Source organism: Amblyomma mixtum, chromosome 1, assembly GCF_055824585.1.
Source record: "Amblyomma mixtum isolate Tamu chromosome 1, ASM5582458v1, whole genome shotgun sequence".
Taxonomy (NCBI): domain Eukaryota; kingdom Metazoa; phylum Arthropoda; class Arachnida; order Ixodida; family Ixodidae; genus Amblyomma; species Amblyomma mixtum.
This window is the reverse complement of record NC_143012.1, coordinates 44,855,138-44,875,045: the sequence shown is the minus strand read 5'-3', so window position 1 is coordinate 44,875,045 and position 19,908 is coordinate 44,855,138. Positions and strand designations below refer to the sequence as shown.

General features: G+C 45.2%; 1 long non-coding RNA gene across 1 annotated transcript; it reads right to left on the bottom strand.

Annotated features, from left to right (window-relative positions):
- Positions 1-10,973: 10,973 nt before the first annotated feature.
- On the bottom strand, positions 10,974-15,146 carry LOC149366198 (uncharacterized). The gene is made up of 2 exons (XR_016283631.1): positions 14,895-15,146; positions 10,974-13,109 (listed from the first exon to the last, which is right to left on the bottom strand). It is a non-coding gene; the product is annotated as an uncharacterized LOC149366198 (long non-coding RNA).
- Between the last annotated feature and the right edge of the window lie 4,762 nt (positions 15,147-19,908).

Here is a 19,908-nt window from a genome sequence, read left to right as displayed (position 1 = left end):
CACAAATGACCGATGGCGAAAATAATAGAAAGCAGAACACTTAAAAACGAAGATCTTATACGCGATAATGAATGTCCTAGGCAATCTGCCATCAGTATGACGCGACCTTCGAACGTAAAGACATTGTGTACGGAAGAATAGATCAAAAGCAGGAAAAGGACTACTGAAATTATTCGCATCCTCCTAAAATAGCTCGCAGTAAAACAGCCTTGGAGCTTATAATGTTTGATAGGACTATATAATGGTTTAATGTTTAACGTTTCCACTATTCATGACCTCAATCATGAACATAGGTATTCTGGCGCCTACGGAAATTAGGGAATCACAACCTCTTTGTGCATGTGTTTCGTTCTGTGATTCTCGGTGGCTTCCCTCACAACATCTGCGAAACCATGAACGTCCTGTACTGAATAAAGAATAAATCTCTAAGCAAAGAATCAGCCAGTTGCTATCAGAGTAACAAAGCATCTTCCAAACGAAGCCATCGTTGACACTTATTAAAAAACCGCACTTACCATACTTTCGACAGGCAGCGTTCCCGAAACTTGTTGAGGGAGACAAAACGCGCAGATACAATTAGTGAGTCACCACTTAACTCTGCATTAGCTTAATTACATAGTTTAAGCTGCACTGAGACAGTTCAACACATTCATTATAAGCCATAGATCGCCAAATGTCGCTTTCCGTAACAAACCGCACGTGTATGGTTCGGTAGTACGCATTACCACTTCAAGGGGTCACATTACGGGACTGAATTTGGGAAGCTCAAAAATTAATTTCTCAGAAGCCGAAGTGGACTTACCTTGCAAGATTGGTTGTATATGAGCTGGTGGGAAGGACCGTTTGTGTTTCAATTGAGGTACAGGGTCCTGTTTGGTTTGGTTTGGTTCGGTTTACGGGGTTTAACGTCCCAAAGCGACTAAGGCTATGAGAGACGCCGTAGTAGAGGGCTCCAGAAATTTCGACCACCTGGGTTTCTTTAACGTGCACTGACATCGCATTGTACACGGGCCTCTAGAATTTCTCCTCCAAAGAAATTCCAGCCGCCGCGGCCGGGATCGAACCCGCGTCTTTTCGGCCAGCAGCCAGCACCTTAACCACTGAGCCACCGTGGCGGCGTACAGGCTCCTGTGTCATCACAGAATAGCACCGGCATTTCCTTCGATTCGTTCCTTGAACTCTGACGGGTTAACCTAGAATCGATAATGGCATCACGGAGCGAGCGAGGCTATGTGCAAAAGTGCGAGGTTTGTATAGGCTCCAAAGGCGAAGCACACCTGTTTGACTTGTACCTGGCGAGCTTTGGAAGGAAGGTAAATGATGCCCTGAGCGACGACCGCGTATTTTTATGCAGAAGCATCGATTTCCAGGTTCTTACGAAGTCCGAGTTTAACCGGCCTAACGACTGCATAGAGGGTGTGTTCATGGCCTTCGAGGTGGATTGGCTCCAAATGCATTTCACCTTCGACGCCCCTTAAAGACGGTCAATCAAGTGCCTCGACCTCTCAATCGAGTTTAATTGCTGGCACGTGTGTTGGCACTATAAAAAGGGATCTGGCAAAGGTTGAGTTCCGAATCACTCTCGGTACTCCAAAGCAATATGACTGGCCCTGTCAAACCATCCTCCGGTGGTCGGCACTAGAGAGCTGTGTGCCCAAGGTAACCGTGCGCTACAGCAAACAGATAGGCAAACTGAAAGATGTAGGCTGTACGACCGCCATATAGCTGCCATCAGCGAAAGCGTGCTGCAAAAGTTGAAAGCTCAGCACAAGTGAAAGAACGCACCAGCCGGCACCAGACACATGAACGAAAGGAGGCCTTGCGTAGTGTTGGCGCACATCCACAGCATCACGAACAACTTGTACAAATAGCTTCGGAGTCAGAGTCCTGTGCTCGGGCCCTAATACGGGTTCCTCGATGTGATATCAAGTCAACGGAGCAGTGTCCTTGGCACTTGCTTGATAAAACGCGAAAACCGATTCTGCGCCTACGATCATGCACAAGATACCGTACTCTTGCGCGCGATAACACATCGGCCATACTGGCCGGTTTGATAATGGTGGAACCGGAAAACCACTGCCATCACTCAAAGGGCACCCATCTAGCAACCATGCCCTGCATTATCGGGACCTCTAAATGCAATGTAAAAGTCAGGTAGGCCACGGTGATTGGAAAGGCCAGAGACAAGCTGGTGTCAGAGATTAAGCCGGCAGTGGCGATAGATTACGGCGGACAAACTTGCACCGCTATGCCTTCAATCAATCTGACAACAAGAGAAAAGGAATTATTGCGCAGAGCATAGACGCAAAAGTTATGCTTCATCACGTCTGAGGAAGAACAGAAGAAATTACGCAACGTGGCCCATATATATGTTGCCTTTCCTGTGAGTAAAGTTGTTGATAGCGTCAGCGTTGCTCTTCGTCTTTCATGCCTTTGTGTCGATTCTCGTGCTCACGCCACTTAAATTGTCTTACTTTGCGTGATCGTACAACGTTTGCTCGATAGTGATACTAATATAGCCAGCGACTGTGAACGCAGCGAGAAAACAGTAATGAATGACACTAAATAAGGTATCACAATCCCCCAAAGAGCCTGTGCAGGTGATTCATCAGTCGGCATCGAACATGAATAACAGCATTATAGAGGCATGCAAATAAAGTAACGTGCAGTTACGAGGAGGCACGCGGCTTGTAACAGCACTAAAGTTCGTGGGAGCCAAAGTCTTTTTTTATGAGTTATCCAAGCTCAAGTCCAGCATGTCGATTCAATTCGGCAATCATTCCGATGATACCAATACAAAAAGCCCAACTATTCACACTTCCGCGTCACTTTATTTGATGTTCAAACCAGTTGCGTGTGCGGCTCCCGTTGTAGCTTCGCGTATTATTATGCCACCTCATGCTAGTCGTTTTAACTTTCTCAGGGACTGAAGCCTTAGGGGTGAAATTACGCGTACTACTTTCAAAATTCTGCGACGCTACCCCTATTTCCTCTGTTTAGTTTAAAGGGAAATGGTTTTTCCGTCCGTATACCTTCCGCGACCTTACCTTAAGTGTCCGCCCAGAGCATCTATTAGGTATCTTAACGGCAATAAACGTCGCAACTAGTGGCCACAAATATTGCAAGTCGTTGCTCTATATTTAAGCATTAGGATAACGGTAACTGAAAAGAGTTTGAATACGTCGGGTACACACATTGCGCAAATTAATTCCTGCTGTTGAGAACGTAAAGAGGTATGGGTACAGTTCGGTTGAGAATTTTATGCCAGATGTTAGCCCAGAAATGAAAGAAATTTTTGCAGCCTCGGAGCGAGAAACTGGAGTTAAATGGTCGACGCCTCTGCTCGAAGGACTAATGCATTGCCTCTTTAAGCTGTTTTCCTCATGCACGCCTTGAAATGGATTCCGCTTACGTACCACGTTCCTGCATGCCATAATATGTGCGCTTCATGTATTGGACGGTCGTAAACATACCTGCAAGTCCTTCGCGGTGATGTCTCCAGTCTGGGCTACGTTCCATATGAGAAGGGCCTCCGTGTACGCCCGGATATGCGCGTAAGTGGAGTTTTCGTTGGTCGAAACTAGCAACTCGTCTTCCGAGATCTTCTCAAATTCGTCGACGTGGACCGTGACCTGCGTCGGGATGACCTCGCTCCAGAAGCCGAAGCTGTTCCCGCCTGGTCGCGTCAGCAGAGGCGTGATGTTCACTATGGTGAAAGGAATGTCTCGAAATGCGTCGCCGTTGATGCTCATGGCAGCCCTGAAGCTGTCGAGAGAAGTCCGTGGCGTATTAAGCTTGAAGTGGACGAGCACTAGAGTCGGATGATCGCCGTCTCTCGCAGCGGGAGCCACTCCGGCGTAGAATACGATGTTTGCGTGTGGAATCCAAGAGACTTCATTAATCCAGAGCTGGTTGACAGACCGGTAGAAGGGCTGGACAGGAAGCATTGTACCGGACCAGTGCCTCGAATGTAATGCTTCGTGGCCGTACGGAAACGCTGTATTCAAGATAGGCTCGTAACTGTCTCCGGAAATAGGTGGTGAAACTCTTTCGTTCTTTTGGTTTCAATTTTGTTGTCATTTGCACGGAATCTTATCATTTTCTGTTTTTCCACTTTGTGCGAGTGACGGGAAGAACGCCTCCTGGTGCGGCGAGCGTACTTCCGAGTGATCAAAACCACACACGGGCGATAACAGGAAGCTTGCCGGTGCTGCACGTGGCTGATCTGAAGTTCTGTGAACGATATTTTAAGATGATGATGAGGACGTCACCAGACTTAATCGCACATACCCACAGCGGTGGTTGGCCAGGCTGCATAGCGCGCAGCGATATCCTCTATGCCTTCTTTTATAATCACAGCCACCTGTGTGCGCGTCGCTTCGACAACCGAATTGTTTCTCAGGTAAAAAAATTCCGGATTCCGTACCCCGATTGGGTGAATCAATTTACTACCCCAAACCAACGTCGACAAGAGGCCTGCGCGGCAACAGAAGCAGACAGCTCTGTAATTTTTCTGTGACTCGACGCCGCTCTTAAGATAGTGAAGGTTGGCCTCATGTACTCTATAGCATGTGATAGCCAAATGAGGCGATCGCTGCCAACCAGGGCACTTTGGTTCTATATAGCTTTTCTCGTCTGCTGTGGTAGGGGTGTCTTCGGTGTGGCAACCATCCAGTTATTTATAAGTAGCGCTCGAGCATCCTTTTCCACGTGCAGCTAACGAGCTAATCTATAAAGCTAACAATATTTGCCGCAAGAGCACGAAGGACAGGCAAGGAAGGAGCCGTAGCCTGCTGCAATCTTAGAGCTGCGCGCAAGCCCCCCTTTCTTTCTTTCTTTCTTTCTTTCTTTCTTTCTTTCTTTCTTTCTTTCTTTCTTTCTTTCTTTCTTTCTTTCTTTCTTTCTTTCTTTCTTTCTTTCTTTCTCTCTTTCCTTCTTTCTTTCTTTCTTTCTTTTCTCTTTCTTTCTTTTCTTTGTTTTGTTCCCATCTTCATTTCGGACTTAATTTCTCCCTTTGTTTTTCTCTTTCCTGCTTTCTTTTTGTAGTGAAAGCTACATTACCCGCTGTCTCGCCGTTTAGTTGTGGGCCTTCGGCGCCAATTGTGCGAATGCGCGAAGAACCGAGTAACGTCAACGCCGCGCAGCTGGTACACCGACACCCGTCGCCTCCGACCGAGAGAGTGCGCATGCGCGACATACAGCTAGCGCGTCGTGATCTATTGCGCATGCGGGGCAAGGGGAGAAGGACGGTCGGGGTGCATAACTGATGGGGATGTGGCGGTGAAAAAAACACTGTCTTGGCGGCCAAGGAGAGCGAGGCCAATGCTGTGCGGCGTCTCGTCTTTAATCCCTAACATGTAGCCATGACGATAAGCAGAACGACTAGACGTAACCAGGAATATACCCTACTTCTCGCTACGTATATCCTCGCATAGCTGAGCTAAGCCACTGCAATTTTTTTCTCTCCCTCTTTTCTTAATCACGATGGTTAACATAGGTGCTGGTAATCACCTGGATATAGCAACCGAAACCTGCTGAGCAGGTTGAATTATCTACGAACAAATCTTGGAATGTTTAGTCTTTAAACGTGTCCAAATATTTCAAGTTTTCAATAGTGAATAAAATAGACCAGATTGAAAGTTGTCCGAAAAGAATCGAATACAATATTAAGTTTTCGGATGATTAGCATGAAGTTTACTTTGACAATTAATAAAACAGGCACAACACCGATGGCGCGCAATCTTCTGCCACGAGTTCGGCTCTGGTCTTGGCGGCTGGGGCAGAGTCCGGTTGCACGTACCTGAACTATGTAAGCTGAACTATGTGGTCTCTCCCCAATCTACGCCTGGATGCCGCTAAATTAAAACCCAAGTCGCCCATGTCGCACAGCTAAAGCCCTTCCACTCTCGGGACCCAGATTGATTGACTGGCCCAGAGGGTTTCGTCTGCGAACGAGGAAGTGTCACGCGCTACGCATGGACCCTGAGGAACACCGAAGAAGTGCGCACGCAGAAAAAGAGGAAGTCCAGTATCCTGCCGCTTGCGCACCAGGCTCGGGTCGACCTGCCTTGTAAATAGCATTTCTGAATAGAACCTGTAAAAATATTAATGGCGACTTCAACTACCGTTCTCTTGATATCATCGAGTGGCTCCTTAATAATAATAAATACGCAGTCAGTGGGCTGTTGGTCTGGAGAAAAAGGATTTATTGTACTTGACCATTTCGGGCACCTTGAGCCCCTAGCGTGCACTTGAGAATTTGTGTATAATTACTCAGTTATTTTCAAAAATAAGTTGCCTTAGCTAAACACTCGATGTAGCACAGTAATCGTGGCGGCGGTGGAGAGTGCCTTAGGACGGATTGCATATGGCTTAGGAAGGCGATATGCTGTGCTATTTGATTTATCTTTGTTAAGGAGTTTCGTTCTAAGTAGGAACTTGGAGCTAGTAGGTGAGTTTATTTATTATTTATTTAATACAGCGGAGTCGCTTGACTCCAAGCAGACATAAGCACAGATGAGGGAATAGCGCAACATCGCTAAAAATTTTGGCTGTTCGAACGCGTGGAGGAGTGCTCGCAGCTAAACTGAAGCCCACCACGCGTATAAATACGGACGACCGATTCCTTTTGTTTCATACCTGAAGAAGGGACCAATGCGAGTCCCAAAACTCATTCGGTTTTAACTCATTTTTCTTCCTTTTGGTGAGTTTTAGTCTTACAGCCATGTTCCTTCGTCGCAAGGAGACTTTTTGTTGAACTTACGGCTGCCCAATATTTTCACTGCAGAGCTCCGAGTGGATACCGAGTACTGTATTGGAATGCATTGCCGGTACTGTATTCCACGGAACATGTTCCGAGTAGGTGAATCATTGTACTCACCATGACTAAGGTGAAAATTCTTGTCCCTGCTCTTCCGCAGTGCATAGCGTTTCAAGCCCAGAAACAGAAAACGACGTAATATTCGCGCCAACAGAATGACTACACCCGTTCGCAATCGGCCTTTTTCATTTTCCTGTGCTGCCACCTCGCGTACAACGCTGGGGGCTCACTGGAAGGGTACTGCGCGCCCAACCCGGCCGGACTGAGTGCCGCTGCGGAGCACGTTTTGTTGGAATCTGTCGACGATGGCGTGTCCTGGGCAGCACCTGGTATCTGGAGAATTTCTACGGCTGACTGATTGCTGGGTGCGAAGACCGAGGCAGGCTGCTGTGCCCACCGAAGAGCAAATTCTTCAGTATCTCCGATCATCCGGCATGCGATACGATCGCCAGCTAAGCAAGGGCCGCCGCTTCAAAGATGAAGGCTACATTCGAAACGTTATGTCCAATGAAATATCCCCGATCATTTCCCATTTATATGTGGTAGTGCTGTTTATCTTTATCAAAACGTGCAGCAGCTTAGTTGCATGGAGGCCGATCTGCATACAGTCGCGATATTGAAAGTGCTAACTCGTATGTGGTTGCTGGTGTGCGATTCCAGTTTGCAGTGTCTTAATGTAGGAACAGATGAAATGGTCACATTTTTGCCTCAAGTGTCCTCTATTTTTTCTTCAGTTCCACCATCCGCCCGTCCGTAGGGATCCGTACGGATGTGCGTGCTGCAAAACATTTGGAGATAACTTAAATATATCCGATTCACTTTTTGCCCTACCAGGTTACAAACCTAAAGCCATTTCTGGCGACGAACTGGAAGCGTGTGAGGCTACCGCAGCAGTGCACCTTTGCTTGTTTCTTGAAAAACAGTTGCCTGCGATGAGCGCACGCCATGGTATTATACGTAGATTTGAACCTCTGACGCATGGCCTGTGTGGAACGCTTCAGTGGAGGGCTCCATATTATTATATGCGACTTGGACTTATTTCACGTGTATTGACATATACGGCACTTTCGTATTTCGCCTCCACTGAAATGCAGATGTCGTGGTGGGCATCGACCCCGCGATCTTGAGATCAGCGATGGGAAGTCCGGGTGCCGCGGTGCCGAGGCCTTTCTGCCCACGAATAAAAGATTTCGTGATAAACTGCACACGCATTTAACCGCGGTACCTCGTCCGTACATGTCACAAAGTGATTCCCGCTCAGTTTTGGCTTTCTTGACGGTGCCCAAGGGCGGCCAGGACCATCGAGCCGGCGAATTGCTTTTATCCACGCTTCGCGTCGATGGCGGTCCCGGGAAGCGTTCGGAAAGCGAAAGAAATCGACTTAGCTTCTCTTTACATAATGGGCATTGCAGCCGTATGCAACACATGTCGTAGGCTTCGCCAAATGCGTCGTGCTGAGCGCCCGAAGGCTGCAGCAAAGCACCCCGCCGTGTAGGAAGGCGGTTTGTTACACTTCCAGTATGTTTCGCGACACCGCCGCCAGGGGATGGGCGCATGCGCAGTCGCGTCGTGAAAATGGCGGATTCTCTAACAACACGTTTTTGATAAATATAGCACTCACGCAGGCCACTGGTCTCCAAAAAAACTTCGCTTGGCACGAAAGGGATCACTCTTGAAAAAAAAAAAATTCCTCTCCGCCGGTGTATCCTCTCGCCCGCTGTGTTCCGCTGGGAGGAAAAACGCTCAACAGAAACTGTCCGCCTCCCAGCGCTGGACGCTTCGCCCGACGCCACGCTGCATGGTGCGCTTGCGGCGTCAGACGGTAGTGGATGCACCTGGTGCCTCCCACACTTGTCGGCTCTCGCCGGAATTTCTTCACGAAACGCAGACGCAACGCGGTCCGATGGTCCCGCTAATACTGCTTTTGCCTGTGCATGAAAGTACGCAGCAAAAAATGCCAGTACCACCCCCTCCTCCGGCCGTCTAGTCTTCTATGGACTGTTGTCTAACAGAGACCCTTGCAGAGCTTTCGGCTATAGGGTTTATTGCACTATATCACTCAGATTTATCACATGAGTGTATCATTCATTCGTTGCATAATAGTGCATATTACCACAAAAGTCATGACGGCAGTCCTCCAGCCAAAGAAGGCATATAAGAAGGCTTCCAAAGGTAGCAGTTTATTGGGCTCGCTCTCACCCACAAATAACTAAATGACACTGTGGTGATGTTAGCAACAAGTGTGCTCAGTGGTCGTTTAAAAGAATGCCTGCCGCTCTCAATTTAAAACTGGCAAGGAATCGTGGACATGGGGCGGCAAAGCAAGTACAATAATCTGGGAGCAGTCGCGACTGGCTGCGATCATTAGAGATGTGTCTGGTCGCATCTCGTTTCATAAACAAAAATGAAAGCAGAGTGCCAGTGGCTTCGAGCGAGAACAAACAAGGAGTACAAAGTTTTGAGGCAGTGTATAAGCAAAAAGCTGTCTCAGTAGCCACGCCTATATATGTACAACGGAGGCTGTATAGGAAAGGCCTACGCTCCGAGATTTCGGGTCAGCGTAAAGACAGGTGGTTGCCGTTAACTTTGCAACGTCATACCCTCCCCTATGGCGCGCGTCACAACCCAGATAAACATCATAAAACGTAAAAGTCCACTCCCCTTCCACCCGTCAAAATTAAAATCCACATGCGTATTAAAATCTAAACAGCAAAAACGTTGCATATGTCCAAAACGGATAAAAACTTCGCACGAAATACAGCGCCGATCCGTTAGTTAAAGAATGGCATGCAAGGCAGGCACAGTTGTCTGACCAGTCCGTCAGCCACTGTAACATAACTATTACGAAAGGTTTCTTCTCGTAGGGCGTTGCTTTTTTTATACACAGGGCGATTAGAGAGCTAAGACGATACAATAGATAAGAACCTAAGGCCTATGGGCGGCTCATCGCTCCTTAGGAAAGCGTGCACCGACAGCTCTTATCGCCAGTGGATGCACTGGACGTTTAGGGCAGAGAACTGCACCAGTTGAAGCAGTGTCGTTAGTCGTCATCTGAATCGGCTGCCAATGAGAGCTACATTACCCACAGTCTCGCCGTTTCGCTATGGGCCTTCGGCGCCACTTGTGCGCATGCGCGAGGAGCCGAGTGACGTCACAGCCGCTCAGGTGGTGCGTCGCGCCCCTCGCCTCCGACGGAGAGGAGCCGCCGAGTGACGTCAGAGCTGCCGGGCCGCGCGCCCACGCCGCTCGCCTCCGACCCAGAAACTGCGGATGCGTGACACGCAGCTGGTGCACCGTGCTCTACTGCGCATGCGCGGTAAGGGAAGGAGGACGGTCGCGGTGCATAACTGATGGTGATGCGGCGGTGGAAAAAACACACTGCCATGGGTACCAAGGAGAGCAACGCCACCGCTGTGCGGCGTCTCGTCTTTAATGTCTAACACGTAGCCATGACCCTTACAAAAATTGCTTTTGTGATTCTTTAGAAAGTCTTTCAAATTTACTCATTAAAATGTAATGAGTTTCTTTTAGATCTGTATGGAATTTTTGTCCAGAGTTTCAATAACTAATTGGCCACCGCATTGTTATAGGAACACGGCTAACGTCCTTTAAAAGAAAAACTGTAATGAGTTGCTATAGAAACTCCTTGAGGAGTCTCTTTAGAAACCCTTTTGAGTGCACTCATTTCATTGTAATGTGCTGCTTTTGAATCTGTATAGAATTTGGCTACAGTGTTTCAATAACTAATTGGCCACCGCATTGCTATAGAAATGCGGCTAATGTCCTTTAAAAGAAATACTGTAACAACTTTCTTTTGAAACTAGTTATATGAATTTTACGTAAATCCATTGGAATGCATTTATTTCATTGCAATGTGATGCTTTTGACACTGTATAAGATCTGAGTAATGAGTTCCAATAACTAATTGGCCACCACATTCCTATAGAAGCCCAGCATGTACAATGTAACATATATGATGTAACCACTGATTGCTGTAAGCATGCAAAAAACCATACAGAGCAACAGCACACGACATACAATCAACTAACTTTATTTCACTTAGCAACTTTTACAGCAGCTTATGGAATTGAACGTTTGCAGCTCCTGGTGAGCCTTAGTTATGATGAAACTGATGGGAGACATGGCACACGAACAGTACGAGCACATTTTATTTTGAGACAATCAAGTAATTTTAGATTAATTTTCTGCGCCACATGTGCAACGAAGATCACACCTCAAAGAGAGTATGTTTTCACGAAAAAACAGTGGAGTAGCGACTCAAACAAATACTGCCTAGCCTTCTGCCTTCAACAGCTCTGAGTATATGCCTGCCTTAATTTTATTCACTTATGCCCTACATAAGGTACACAATGCTAGTCGGAGCCACAGCAAAAGGCTAGCTGCATGTTCATTCTGTAAGAATTAAAAGTTAGAAAGCACTGTATACCTTTATGTAGTATTCTGAAAGGATATCATTTACAGCTGCCCCAAGGATTGCGTGCACAGCAGAGTGAACATGATGAAGGAGTCACAATTGTTTTGAAGAGGACACGTGAGATCTACTTTCCAGAATTAAACTGCCTCTTGTTAAAACAGTACACGCACCTAATTTTGGTGGCATGCTTTCTTCTCCACAGTAATGTGGAAGACACTACTACGCATGGATCACCGGGTGGTATTCAGCTGCAAACTATAAATAATTTATAATTGAATTTTGCTCTCATGCTGTTACGGTTTCAACATTCGAACAACGAATGTAACGTTAACGTGCCCTTATAGGTCACATGAGGCATGAAAAAACAGCAAATTGCTGCTTCTTCATTTGTTGTCATTCCGGCTGTTGAGGCTGCTTGGCTATAGCATTGTAGCAAATTAAAAGGACAAAGCAGTGATTATATCAGTTTCTTCATGTCTCCTAGACCTGTAAGCACACTTTGATGTCACAGTGATCGTTCGGCTGTTGAAACCGAAACAGCATGAGAAAGAAATTGAACTGTAAATTATTTAGCGGGCATACTAGAATACCACATAATAATCCATGCCTTACGAATCATTACAAAGCAGAAAACATGCACCCAAAAGTTAGGTGTCTGTACTCCTTTGAGCAGGAATAAATTCGTAATTCAAGCAAGACGCAAAGTACAAGAATGACAAAACAAAGTACATTATTCATTTCTACTCTACATGACTAAAAATCGTCCCATGAGGATGCAAATTTCAAGGAGTACTTTATGTCTGATACTGAGCAATAATGAACCAGATAGCCATCCTGCATATTACCGTTTGCTACAAGGACGCGCCTTTGTTGGCATTTTAATTCAGACTGGTTTGCACTACTCACTATTAACCACAAAAAAGCTGTACATCAAATCTCTGACTGTGCCAACAAAAGAACTGGTTTCTTTCATTACATATATGTAACTTGTGTTTTCCTACATTGCTTCACATGTACAAATTGATCCAACCATAGGGAATACAGGGCGGCCAGAATAGGATGCTTGACAGTTGGCTGCTCAATAATCCTTGTTAGGTGACAACATAAGCTGTGAATGTCATCTGTTACAGCCCCTTTCTTCACTCAACTGCTGGTGTCCACAGGCAACTAATACTATACCTATGCATATGCTTTCCTGAGCTGAGTTTAAGTGTTGCCTGGATTCACAATGGTCAGCTTGCCCAACAATCTAAGAGACCATCATAAGCAGGCTGCAAAATTCACTGCTAAAGAAAGCTATGATATGCTGCAGTAATCAAGTGAACTGAACAAAAAGAAAAATGAGAAGAAAAGCTATATTCGGTTTAGAGGAGAAACAAAACAAATATTTCGAAAACCAATCTATTTCATTCCTTTGTAGTAAATAGTAAGGAGGATAAATGTGCTGAGATATTAACAACCAACTCAAAGCACACATTTAAAATATGCAAATGCTTGATACAAGATCTGACTTCCTAACTATGCTGGTATAGACATATTTAGTTTAGAATTCATATCTTTTAATTGAGTGCATTATTCTGAAAATAAAAATTGGTCAAAAGGAGGCACTGTTGGTTCATATCGGCACTTCCATCTATTCTTTGGATGTGATCTTCATTGTGCATATCCCACAGTACAATAATTCAATTGCATAGATACCAGCATTTCCATTCATAAACTGTGCTGACCACTTGCAGTAAGCCAATGATGTGACATGGCCGGTAGATTATTAGGTGCATCATTGTTGTCTGTGCAGAGACGAGGAGGTGTCAGGTAGGCACCACCCATGCTTGCCAGTCTGAAGTACCCAGATGTCTGCGTATAGGCCAAAGAAAAAAAATCAGTCAGTGAGACCTAGCACACAACTGCTTTCACACTAATGCAAACAAAAGCATCAATCATATCAGAATCTACAAGCAGTAGTACTCTAGTGATCTAGCTTTGAAGAGTACTAACAGCACAATACAGAAAGTATATGATTTCAAAATAAATGGCATGTACACTTCGAAAAGAACTATAAACACCACCCAGCTGTGACTGATACTGCTGCCAGACTAGAACATTTCATAAGAATGAATAACTATTACATTAGCCTGTAACAGTATTCATCTAATACATATTTATTGCCACTATAATGCAGTGACAATCACAATCACTTTTTTTAGAGAACTAATTCACCTGTCTTCTGTGTTTTACAAGTGACTGATTAATTGCAGTAAGTAAATTAGGTGCAGTAAAAACTGAGAACAGCTGTCACTCAACCTCAGTAGTTCACAGGCAGCACAAAGCGTCTACATCTGAGTCTCTGGGAATGGCTACTCAAACACAGTAATTGCACTCACTAAACATCTGACAAGATGGTGATGCCGACGACCCCCTTGTTAAGCAAACGGATGGATTCTGATCCTGCTGCATTTAGAAAACTTTTCACTTCCCTGCTCCACTAATGCTGGATGATTGACACTGCTGAAATAGTTGTAGAAAGATATTAAGTGCGTTAACAATGTCACATAACTATTTTAAACTGCTAGCCAGTATAATCCATTGCATCCATATAAATGACTCCATTCAGTTACATAAATTAAAAACACGATATCTCTAGCACTCTGGTAGCGAGATCAATAAAGCTATATTCCAGTTGCTGCAGAAAAGCAGTGAGATTACAGCCAGGCAAATGAATCAGCACCAATACCACAGACATAACAAAACACAATATAAAATAATAAGCTTTTTACGGCATGACACTACAGTGCAAGTGGGAACATCTCGGCCAAATCCAAGTCTCAGTACTTCTCTCTTTGATAAACTCTGGAGAAACCGCATGCGTCACCATAAATTCCTTCGAAATAAAATTATTTCAAAGCATAGTCGAAAACATCATGCGCAGTTTGCGATGGTACAGCCGTAAGTGTGCAATTCATTTTTGCACCAGTACGAAGTATGCTTGAAATGCCAAAAAAAAAAAACCAAAGCCAGTGCCCACAAACACTCTCTATGAGCGAATAACGCCGGAAAGAGATTACCAAAAGTTATTTTCGCGGCGAAACTCATCCGCAACATTCCTCTTGCATTTGACGTGCGCAACTCTAGTCGGTTGTAGCTACATCGTCATTCCACTTCTAGGCACTGAACGGCCTGAGTACTGTGAGCATTTGTAACGTGGACTCGGCAGACCATGTTTTGTTCAGCTTGGAATTATACCCTGTACACACGCACACATACAAGCACGAAAAAACTAAACGCCGGGAACTACTGCCACTGAGAAGCATGCGTCGTTCCAACACAGTGCTTTCCGCTCGTTGGTCCCAATCATCGCAATAATGAGCACAACGATATCATGAGAGTAAAAACATGCAACTGTACTCCATGTCACAACTTCGTCGCTGCGGAGAGGAAGTTATAGGCGCGAAGCGACGGTTTCCGTGGCTGTGTTACAGGTTCGCGGTCACGTGCAAACAGCGCACATGCGGAAGCCGTTGCATCGAACTCAAACTTCTACTGCACTCCGAAGAAGTTGTCAGACAACACCCAGCAGCATTTACAGCACTTCACGCACCCCAGTACAACATTTTGGCAGATAATTTCAAGCACTGTACTCACATTCGTAAGCAATCACACAAGGTCGTTCGTTCTTCCACGTTGATGCCGGCATTGTCACGGCGTGGTGCAGGGCGCAATACGACGTCCAATATCTTGAGAAGAACTTCAGGTGCTTCAGAAGGTCTTTCGAAGCGCGCAGGTCACGCACCAGGTTTGTAGCACATTCGAAAACCACAGCACGAAAACACCACACAAGGCGCAACAGCAACAAAAAAAACTACGCCCGAAACGCCACCCGGCCGGCCGGCAACAAAAGGAACATGGCGCCGCTGCTGACGACTTTCGGATTGGACTGGATTGGCTTCGGTGTGACTTTTTTTTTATTTTTTTCCGCTGCTCGTGGACGGAGTTTCGGTTTCTGTTTCCTTGGGAGAGCCGGTAACTCTGTGGTGCGAAATTCATTCTGTGTGGCAGGACTCATAATTAGAAGTGCTGGCATTTCTACCAACGTGGTTCTAGACGCTTCTCCCTCCCTTGAGAAGGCAACGCCTGGTTCAGCGTCATTGAGTCGAGGATCGACTATCAGACTGCGCGGTAGGCGTCCGCATGAAGCGCGCGCACATCTGCTCGGACTAGAAAAGCCAGCATTGCACCTAACATAGAGTTAATACGCACCTAACGACTAAATACTCAAGGTGGGGCCATGCCAGCATGGTAAAGGAATTTTCGTCACACAGTGAAGTTGAATTGTAGGCCTGATAGCTGGTCTGTTGCAAAGTGTGGGAAGCGCTTAAAACAAACAATATTTATTAATTTATGTCTACAGATACTAGCGAAGATAAAAAAAAAGCACGTTAGGAACATAATCTTAATAATGGGCCTGTTTACTGTAGCGGCTGCCCGTCTCAACTACAGGTTTACTCTTTTGCAAAACTCACGAAGTCAGCCTCTCTTTACAGCGGAAGGGGTCTTTACCATTGAGGTCATTTTTTTTTAAGAGGGGAGGGGGGTGGCAGAAATCGGGTGCAGCGCTGGAGAAATATATTGTCCGAAAAATGTCGCGCCTCTTGTGCACGCTTCTGCCTTGTGTTGTTGCAGCGATAAAGGAATTAGGCGCAACTCTGTCAAGCCGTCAAATGAACCGTCACCACGCTGCAGTCGCGACGGAACGGTGAAACGCAGCTTTGCCAGGCCTCAGTGCTGCACCCAACTCCCGACCCTCGCGAGCCGCAACGCCATGGTAAAAGTGTTTTTGCGATGCTGGAAAGGTGACTTACGAAGTTTTGGAGAGGTTCTGCTAATACTGCACCGAATTACTGTCGCACAGTGCGTCGTGTGCTTGGTCGGCAAACATTGCTCGTGGTACAGCACGTGCGCAGCGTTTATGCTATAGACAGGACACTACGGGAAGAAGGCCCATTTCTTCGCCAAAAAAAAAGGAAACAACTGGTGCAGACACAAATCAACAAGAACTCGAAAAAAGGTGAATGCAATGACAACGATGTACAAGGCTACTCCTATTCATGCTCATTAGTCAGTAGTGAGAGCTGATCGTATTTTGTCTTTCAATGAGGAAAAATATATTCGTTACAGGTATTTGTACGCTTTGTTGATCCAGTTTCTGGAGATTTCAAGTGATCGTAACGGCGGTGAGGTTGTTTTTTTACTCAGGAAAGCAAACGAATACATTGCCGCTGTGTTCTGCCAAATTTTTCTTGAGATCGGTCGTCGATTCAGAGGTGCCTTTCGAAAATTTGATGTTATATGCTTGCGTTGAATTATTTCTAGCTTGCTGATGTGCAGTTTGATTTAAAGTTTTACCGGCTTTTAGAGCGAATCGATATAGGGTAGTGAAAACTGCGAACAATATCTATAAAATTTGGCTTAAGAAGTCTTACGAAGAGAATGCAACAGATTTTGTTTTGACTGCGAAAGGAACGAATTCATTTAGCGAAGGCACGAAACAAGCTCTAAAAAATTTGACTCATTTTGAAGCGATACCGAGCCATTTCTATAGAAGTTATTTTGACTGCCAACGAAGCGAGTTCATATAGCGAAGGCGCAAAACAAGCTCTGTAAAATTCGACTCATTATAAAGTCTTACGGAGGAAATTCTATTTAATTTGTTTTGACTGCGAAAGGAGCGAGTTCATATAGCGAAGGCACAAAACAAGATCTATAAAATTCGACTCATTATAAAGTCTTACGGAGGAAATTCTATTTAATTTGTTTTGACTGCGAAAAGAGCGAGTTCATATAGCGAAGGCACAAAACAAGATCTATAAAATTCGACTCATTATAAAGTCTTACGGAGGAAATTCTATTGAATTTGTTTTGAACGAGAACGGTGCGACTTCATATAGTGAAGGCACGAAAGAAGTTCTATAAAATTTGGCTCATTATGATGTCTTACTGAGGAAATTCTATTGAATTTGTTTTGACTGTGTACGGAGCGAGTTCATATAGGGAAGGCACAAAACACGATCTATAAAATTCGACTCATTATAAAGTCTTACGGAGGAAATTCTATTGAATTTGTTTTGACTGTGAACGGAGCGAGTTCATATAGTGAAGGCACGAAAGAAATTCTATAAAATTTGACTCATTATAAAGTCTTACGGAGGAAATTCTATTGAATTTGTTCTGACTGCGAACGGAGCGAGTTCATATAGTGAAGGCACGAAAGGAATTCTATAAATTTTGACTCATTATGAACTCTTGTAGAACCAATTCTAAAGAATCTCTGTTGACTGCGTACAGAGCAAAATTTTATAGGTAGGTCTCATTAAAGAGTAAATAGACTACTTAATGAGCTGACGCGATAGACAGCGAGTTTCTATAGAGATCCTTTAGAATCATTAGGCTCTCCATACATGTTCAAAAGAAACTCGACATCCATTTTTGTAAGGGGACGATAAGACGTAGCCAGGGGTATACCGTACGCTACGTATATCCTAGCGCAGCTGAGCTAAGCCACTGCAATTTTTTTCCCTGTTTTCGTAATCACGATGGTTAGCATAGATGCTGCCAACCACCCGAAGATAGCAAGGTTCAAAGATCTACGAACGAATCATGGAACGTTTTGTCTCTAAACGTGTGCAAATATTTCAAGTTTTCAGTAGTGAATAAAATAGAGCAGATCGAAAGTTGTCCGAAAAGAATCGAATACGATGTTAAGTTTTCGAATGATTAGCATGAAGTTTACTTAGACTAGTCTTTAAAAGGGGACAACACCGATGGCGCACAGCCTTCTGCCTCGAATTCGGCTCTGGTCTTGCAGGCTGGGGCAAAGTCGGGTTGCTCGTACCTGAACTATGTGACCTGAACTATGTGGTCTCTCCCCAATCTACGCCTGGACGCAGCTCCAGCAAAACTCAAGTCGTGCATGTCGCACAGCTAAAGCCCTTCCACTCTCGGGGCCCAGATTGATTGACTTGACTTGCCCAGAGGGCTTCGTCTGCGAACCCGGAAGTGTCACTCACTACGCATGGGCTCTGAGGAACAACGAAGAAGTGCGCACGCAGAAAATCAAATCAAATCAGTTTATTAAGGCGGAAGCCTTTAATGCCTCATCGTTGTAAGCAGGAGTTGTCGACAGAAAATGTCACGCTTTTCAATTGGTCGAAATGCTCGTGACGTCACAGTGCGCGAATTTCAAATGAGGCCAATCGTACTTTGGCTAGTAACCATGCAACCAATCAACGGGATCGTATAGTGATGCTCCAACTAAGTTGGACTGAGTTTAGTTAATTGCTTAATTAATCAATTAGCCTAATTAAGATAGAGGAGAATGAAGAGGTCAGAAGAAAGAGGAAAAGAAAAGAAAGACGCGCGCCGCAGCGACAACAGCGTCCGCGGAAGGAGACGCTGCTGAAAAATAACAGATAAGTACGAAGCCGCGTTCGCACCACCACCACGCACTTCCCCACTCAGTTCGACGTTGCTCGTTTCATATACGTTGTGTCGAACATCCTAGACAGTTCCAACAATTGACAGGTGAATGACAGAACACGATGGATAGAAATACAACAATATAAATATGAAATAGCCTAATTAACCTTTCTAGTTAGACCGCATAAATCAATAAAACCGAGAACGAAATTGGTCGAGTTGGGGAATCGAACCAGGGTCTCCAGAGTGCGATACGAGCACGCTAGCCACTCCGTAATGCCAGCTTAATGGTTTGGAATGTACAAAGGCGCGTCTAGCTAATACGGCGTCTTCGTTCACTCCCATCTTCCCCCTTTCCCTTACGGCGAGGTGCAGGTGTCCACCCAGATATGCGAGAGAGATACATTTCCTTTCCTCAAAAAATAAATTTACCGTCCAGCAAGGCGTACAGCCGAATTGGCGATGGCGTTCTGTGGACTCCCTGGCAGCGTTGCAAGACGCTGTGGCGTTCCACTCTTACAGGCGAAGCTTAACATGTTAACCACACATCAGTAACAGACGCAGGCAGCCAATGGACGCGTCATTCGCTGGCAGCACTTGAATCAAAATTCACAACCACATTCGTGACAGAATGCTGTACAAAGGCTTTCGCCTTGCACCACTTTAGTCGCCAAAGTGACTCCTAATTTTTTTAAACAGCCGACGATGCTTAGGGGCACGGACAAAAAACCCTAAATGGGCTTGACGAGGTCCATGCCCCCTACAAGGCATACAGTGGAACGTATCTGATACATCAATAACATAAATACACCAGAAGAAACGCAGCTGCTCGTGAACAGAAAACTATATAAAAGGACAAAAGCGTGATGCGAATAACAATGACAAATTTAGGTTATGAAACATTAGAGATATTATGAACGAAAAATGCAAAGCAGTGGGAAACGCAGCTGAATGAGTACATATAACATAGACAAAGAAACTAACAATATTGCTGTATGTAGTTGTGCAAAAAAATATTACCCAAATCCCTGAGAGTGACGTCAGTGACGTCTGTGCCATCTTCTCCGGAAAATTTGTTGAGGAGAGATGGCAAGCAAAACTTCAGCATTTGTTTTCCCTAATTGGTGCGGCAAACCTTAACTTTCCATCTCTCCGGTTTTCGCGTAGAATACACAGGAAGAGG